Source organism: Homalodisca vitripennis, chromosome 4 (assembly GCF_021130785.1).
Source record: "Homalodisca vitripennis isolate AUS2020 chromosome 4, UT_GWSS_2.1, whole genome shotgun sequence".
In the NCBI taxonomy this organism is placed as follows: domain Eukaryota; kingdom Metazoa; phylum Arthropoda; class Insecta; order Hemiptera; family Cicadellidae; genus Homalodisca; species Homalodisca vitripennis.
The window spans coordinates 100,035,923-100,041,922 of NC_060210.1; positions in this window are offsets into that span (position 1 = coordinate 100,035,923).

A 6,000-nucleotide genomic window follows, 5' to 3' on the forward strand; every position below is an offset into this window, starting at 1 on the left:
CTAATGTAAAATTTTTTCAGATACTGGGAACATTGTTCATCCCTAGTTTAACCTTACGATGAATTAACCAGGATTTATATATATTTTTAAATCTCACATTGGACATTTTACTTGATATTAAAAAACAATGAAATATAAAAAGATCTGTTGCATAAGATTAGTACCTTATTCATGGATTTGGTGTTTCCTTTTCAATTGTGTATCCCAGAGGAGAGAGTGATAGTATTTTTAATTCGGGATTTGGAAATACCTCTTCTTCCAGAGGAGGTTTTCAATCATAATTTTGTACAATAGATTTCGTTTATCTAGAAATATTCCTTGAATTTAGTTTTTCTGTTTGCAATCGGTCGAGAATTAGGTGGGGAGCGGACTTTCTAATTACTATGTATACCATATATTACCATAATACGAGACATTGGCAGGACATGGCTTTTTTGGGAGAGAGGGGGATGAATGTGGTTGAAGAGCACACTACATCAGGGGTATGGAACAAATCTAAATTTGAATGTATTAGGTAGGCGTAATTCAAAATAAAAGATTTAACTGCATTTAGTTGATATTCCACGTTTTATTTTTACTTATACTATATTTAAAAGAATTCTACACATAGTATGTGTTAATATCTCACTTGTTAAAATCTTGCATGATTATTTACTAATATATTTATCCTGCTATTGTCTCGTCATCATGATTACTCTCATAAGAAAAATGTAAAAACTTTCTCTAACGCTAAGCCAAATGACATAGAGTGCATGTACCATCATCAAACTCAGTGTTGCCTATATAAATATGATGCTTCATGCAACATTTAAAGTCTTTAGATCAGTTCGTTCTCGTGATATTGTTCGGACATAAAGTCAGATAGACAGAAATGAAATTGTCCCAGCCATTTTGATGATAGCTTCGCTAATGCTCTCAACCAATAAATATCCCATTAGAACAATTCTATTTAATTTTATCAGTTTGCTGTAATCAGAGGTTCACAGGCTTTGCAGAGTTAGTTATTCGCTCTCTTATTCTACATACTTGTGTGGATATCGTGTGTGGGTAACAGCGCCTGACACTAATATTATTCCTGACCTACTTCCATATTATATAACTACTGTATTGTTTTTGTTTCTATTGAAAGTAACAATGCAATCTGACGTCTAAAAATACTACACAATTCCCCCACACATATTTCAAACACAGACGTATTTATACTACGGTTAGCATTACTAATTGAGAATACGTCAGATAGGAATTTGGCCGTGATGAAATCCATTTATTGGGGCATACGACTGAGCTTGCGTAAGTTGCTTACAAAACAACTCAACCTTGAGGTATAGACCTGATAATCAAGGTTAATAAGATAACATACTATATTGTGCGCTTTATTAATGAAACAAAACCTCTTGTGGAGGGAGAAGTGAAAATTGTGCCCACGCATCAAATGCCATCATCTGTAGAGGAAGTAGAGGAAAAATTAACTCATACCAAACAAGGAGCAATTGGATAACGGCTGTTAATTGGGCAGCCTCTCAAAATGTGTGGATCCAACACCAATTAACCCAATTAGGTCAAGTGAATGATACTTCGTCAAGGCGTAGTGACTGTTCACGAGATATCTGGTACCATGCCTGGACGTCACAAGGACAATCAGAATACGCTGCTGCAGTAACTACACGGTAACTGTCAATATGGGGTAAATTACAGTACATGTAATAGCTTTTAAAGGAACACAATGAACGCTGTAAGGAGTCGATACTTATCGGGTCAACAGCAGAAATGTTTTAGCTAAGTATTTCCTGTACAAATCAGAACAAGCTGGCTCTGAGTGTTGCTGAACTGAAAGAGAACGATTCTACGATTCACATCTGCTCTGAAGTGTGATGAAAGGGAGCAGATGGCACGGTACCACGACGCAGCATCAGCACGACTCAGGAAACACCGCCTGAGCGAGGTAAGTACGTACGTACGCCGGCTGTAATCGGGCAGCAGCAGCAACTACAGTTGTGTAATGGAGGGCTGAATGTGTGTGCACTATGGGAGGCAGTGAAAGTTATCTAGGAACAGTTACGTAAGCAAGATGAAAGACGTCGTAATAACAGAGGTTTATGATGTAACACCTGTTCATATACTGCAGTATACGTCGGTTTAAAAAACTGGTACAGTTTTATGTATTCGATATTATAAGATTGTTTTCAACGGTCATTTTACATAAAGCGTATTACAGGGATGCGATGTTGTTCTGTTGAGTAGGCTACTACTGAAACTACAGCAGATATTGTGACATACGCGGAATCACACGTGGATTGTCTCATTATAATAAGCACTATATTTGCTGTGACCTTGTACTGGATACAATGGCTACGTCAGCGAACCGTGCAAGGCGACTCCTGTCGTGTTGCTGACCCGAGGACAGGAAGTGGATAGTCGCATATATTGTCCGCAGGGCAAAATCCTTTCATTTACGTTGCACAAAATACAAATATCTACGATTGTATGGTAAAAGATGAGACTGGTTTCACATTTTTATTTATTACCGTCATACATTTTGTAGAACGAGAAAAATTTCAGTTGGTTATGTCATTCTATAAAAAATTCCAATATCTGAGTTACTGGATCTATTTGAATCCCAACCTAATAAGAAACTCCATAGTCGTAAGCTGATACAGTTTGAATTTATTACGATAAATATTTAGAAGTAAAAATGTGTTTGATGGTCCTATTAACAGGGTTTTCTATAACTGTTGGGTTCTGAAATGAATCGTACTTGGGACTTTTTTATTGAGCAGTTCTTGTACATGGTCAATGATCTCAACTGTTTAACTTAAAGTAACATATCGATCACATAGGCTACAACGACACTGCAGTACCCATCTTTATACCATGCCATGACCATGAAATTGTACCAACGAGCACACTCGGTGCCACAGCTGTTTCACTTGTTTGTGTACCTTATGTATTACAAATTGTATGGTAGAACGTTTCCATGCTATGACCTTAGATTCTAGTACCACCTAGCACTCCCGGTGCCACAGCTGTTTCACTTGTTTGTGTACCTTATGTATTATAAATTGTATGGTAGAACGTTTCCATGCTATGACCTTAGATTCTAGTACCATCGAGCACTCCCGGTGCCACAGCTGTTTCACTTGTTTGTGTACCTTATGTATTATAAATTGTATGGTAGAACGTTTCCATGCTATGACCTTAGATTCTAGTACCATCGAGCACTCCCGGTGCCACAGCTGTTTCACTTGTTTGTGTACCTTATGTATTATAAATTGTATGGTAGAATGTTTCCATGCTATGACCTTAGATTCTAGTACCATCGAGCACTCCCGGTGCCACAGCTGTTTCACTTGTTTGTGTACCTTATGTATTATAAATTGTATGGTAGAACGTTTCCATGCTATGACCTTAGATTCTAGTACCACCTAGCACTCCCGGTGCTACAGCCGTGTCACTTGTTTGTGTACCTTATGTATTTATTATAAATTGTATGGTAGAACGTTTCCATGCTATGACCTTAGATTCTAGTACCACCTAGCACTCCCGGTGCTACAGCCGTGTCACTTGTTTGTGTACCTTATGTATTTATTATAAATTGTATGGTAGAACGTTTCCATGCTATGACCTTAGATTCTAGTTCCATCGAGCACACTCGGTGCCACAGCTGTGACGCTTGTTTACTTTCATTGATAACTAAACAAGTAAAACTTTACAGCTTCTTCCCCTCCTTTCAACCAAATCATCTCGGTTTAGGACTTATATCGTACTGATGTCTGTTGTATATAAGCAGCTTGGCTTGTAGAATTAGGTGCACTATTAGACTCATATGAATTATATTCATAACTATTAAACAATTGACCAAAAATTTGGTTAAAAATATAATCAGCTATAAATAAAAATATTATTTATTTAAGAATATCAAGGTTATAAACAGGTGTTTGTCAGTCGTAGAATAAAATTAATCGAAAGCTTATGAGCATGGTCCGCGTATTTTGTTGATTGTGATTTAAAATGTAGCTTTTATAGTTTACTTAAGCTCTCGACACATGCTACAGTACATAACTGAAATTCTTTCAATGTTTGCTAAGCTTTTTAACACGCTTTTATTTAGTAGAGTAAAATCAAATAACGCGTAACTAGACGATCCGGGTCAAGAGCCATGTCGTTGACCTTGTCTTTTGGGTGATAAGGCTTTGGCCATGACCTGTGACCATTCATTGTAAATAATTGTGTCTTTGTTTCATGCTCAGATTGTAATTAATTAACATGTGATAAGCACTTGAGTAAATGTTTAATTGAAACAATGTCAGTGATAAGGAGTATGATATTGTCTTCTCAGTGAAGAACTGTAGGTACTTTATCACATAAAAAAACTATCAGTTTCCAATTTGCGCATATACAATATCCACATGAATGTCATAGTTAAATGAGCAATCAATACAGTTTTCTACATCCAGTTTGGCAATATATCGAAGTAAAATAAAGCAAAAGATGCATTGACATACAGTAGATCAAATGAGATAGAAAGCTACGGCTATACCGGAAAATTTCAATTGTTTGCAGACAAGATGTTTTACGCTTAATTGTATCAAATCAAACAGGATGCGTTATATTCATACAGCAGTTTAAAAAAACCTCGTTTAAGAAAATCAATATTATCTTCACGTTTCCATATTTATTAAATAATAGTTATAACAACCAATATTTTGAAGTTGGCTACGAAATTTTTGGCACACATTTTCGAAAATGTAATACAAAATTCTATATTTTTGTCATCATGATATAACAAGTTGAATAAAATATACATAATAGAATAATACAAAACAAACATAAAAAAAGAAAAATATAAATATAAATACATAAAGAAGCGCTGTGGCTTAATCGGGTAGATAGGCTATGTTGAACACATGAATCCAATCACATTAAGTCCACCAGTCCAACTGGAAATTTTGCTTTTGTTACTAGTTGATGGGCTTCCTCCATGGTTGTACGACTATTGATTCTTACATGTTGAGACATTTTGAACATGATTAACTCAATACGTATCTTTGGAATTTATATTGTGAGTTATAACATGTCCTACTACAGGTTGTTCTTTCTTTTTGAGTTTGTACGAATCCCTGTGTTAAATAGTTTCAAAATTATTGTTTTATATTTTAGTATTACTAACTAAGAGGTTTTGGTGGAAAGCATGAAGTATTTACTTTTAATATATTAATAGTGGCAATTCGTTCGGATTTTAAAGTTTTAATGTACTTTAAATAACTTTTTGGTTTCCTATACGACTTTACTGCAATTTTGCAGTTTTTTCTTTATAATATGTGTTACATTACTGTGTATAGAAGCGATCAATATGTTCATATACAAAAGTTTTAGATGAAAACTAAAAAATCTTTCAAAACCGTTTTACTTTTTCAGTTAATTTTGAAGGATATAATTTTATACCCATAAGCATCAGGAATATTGTAAATATTATCTAATAGATCTTTTAGAGCCGTAAAGCTCTCCCGGACCACATTTTAGACCTACATTTCATTTATTATCCGCCTTCTCTGAAATTTTGGTTGATTTCTTAGGTTTCATGTATTTTTTAACTTTTCAGTATCCCTGGTCTTACACATCATAAGGCAAAACGATTCTTTTACTTTAGTATGGCCAGAGACGTTCCTGGGGGCTCTCCGGCTTTTCCTAGAAGTTTTGTCGTGGCATAGGGTAACTTCTATTGTAAATGCAAATTTCTTCTCCTAGCTCTTCAACTCTTCACGAAGATTTGGAGGTAGTTTTGGGTGATGTACTTCAACTTAGGCCATGAAAACACTCGTTAACATTTGAGTTTTACCAACGAGGACCGTTATCCGTTTAAAAAGCGATGGTCAGTAATTGTATACTGTTTCATTGATATGTGTTTTTACATATTCAGTAAATCACTTTGTTTGTACAAACACCAACTGACTACTCCTGTAAGATATCATGACGTGGATTGCCATCAGTTAATCTGCAAAA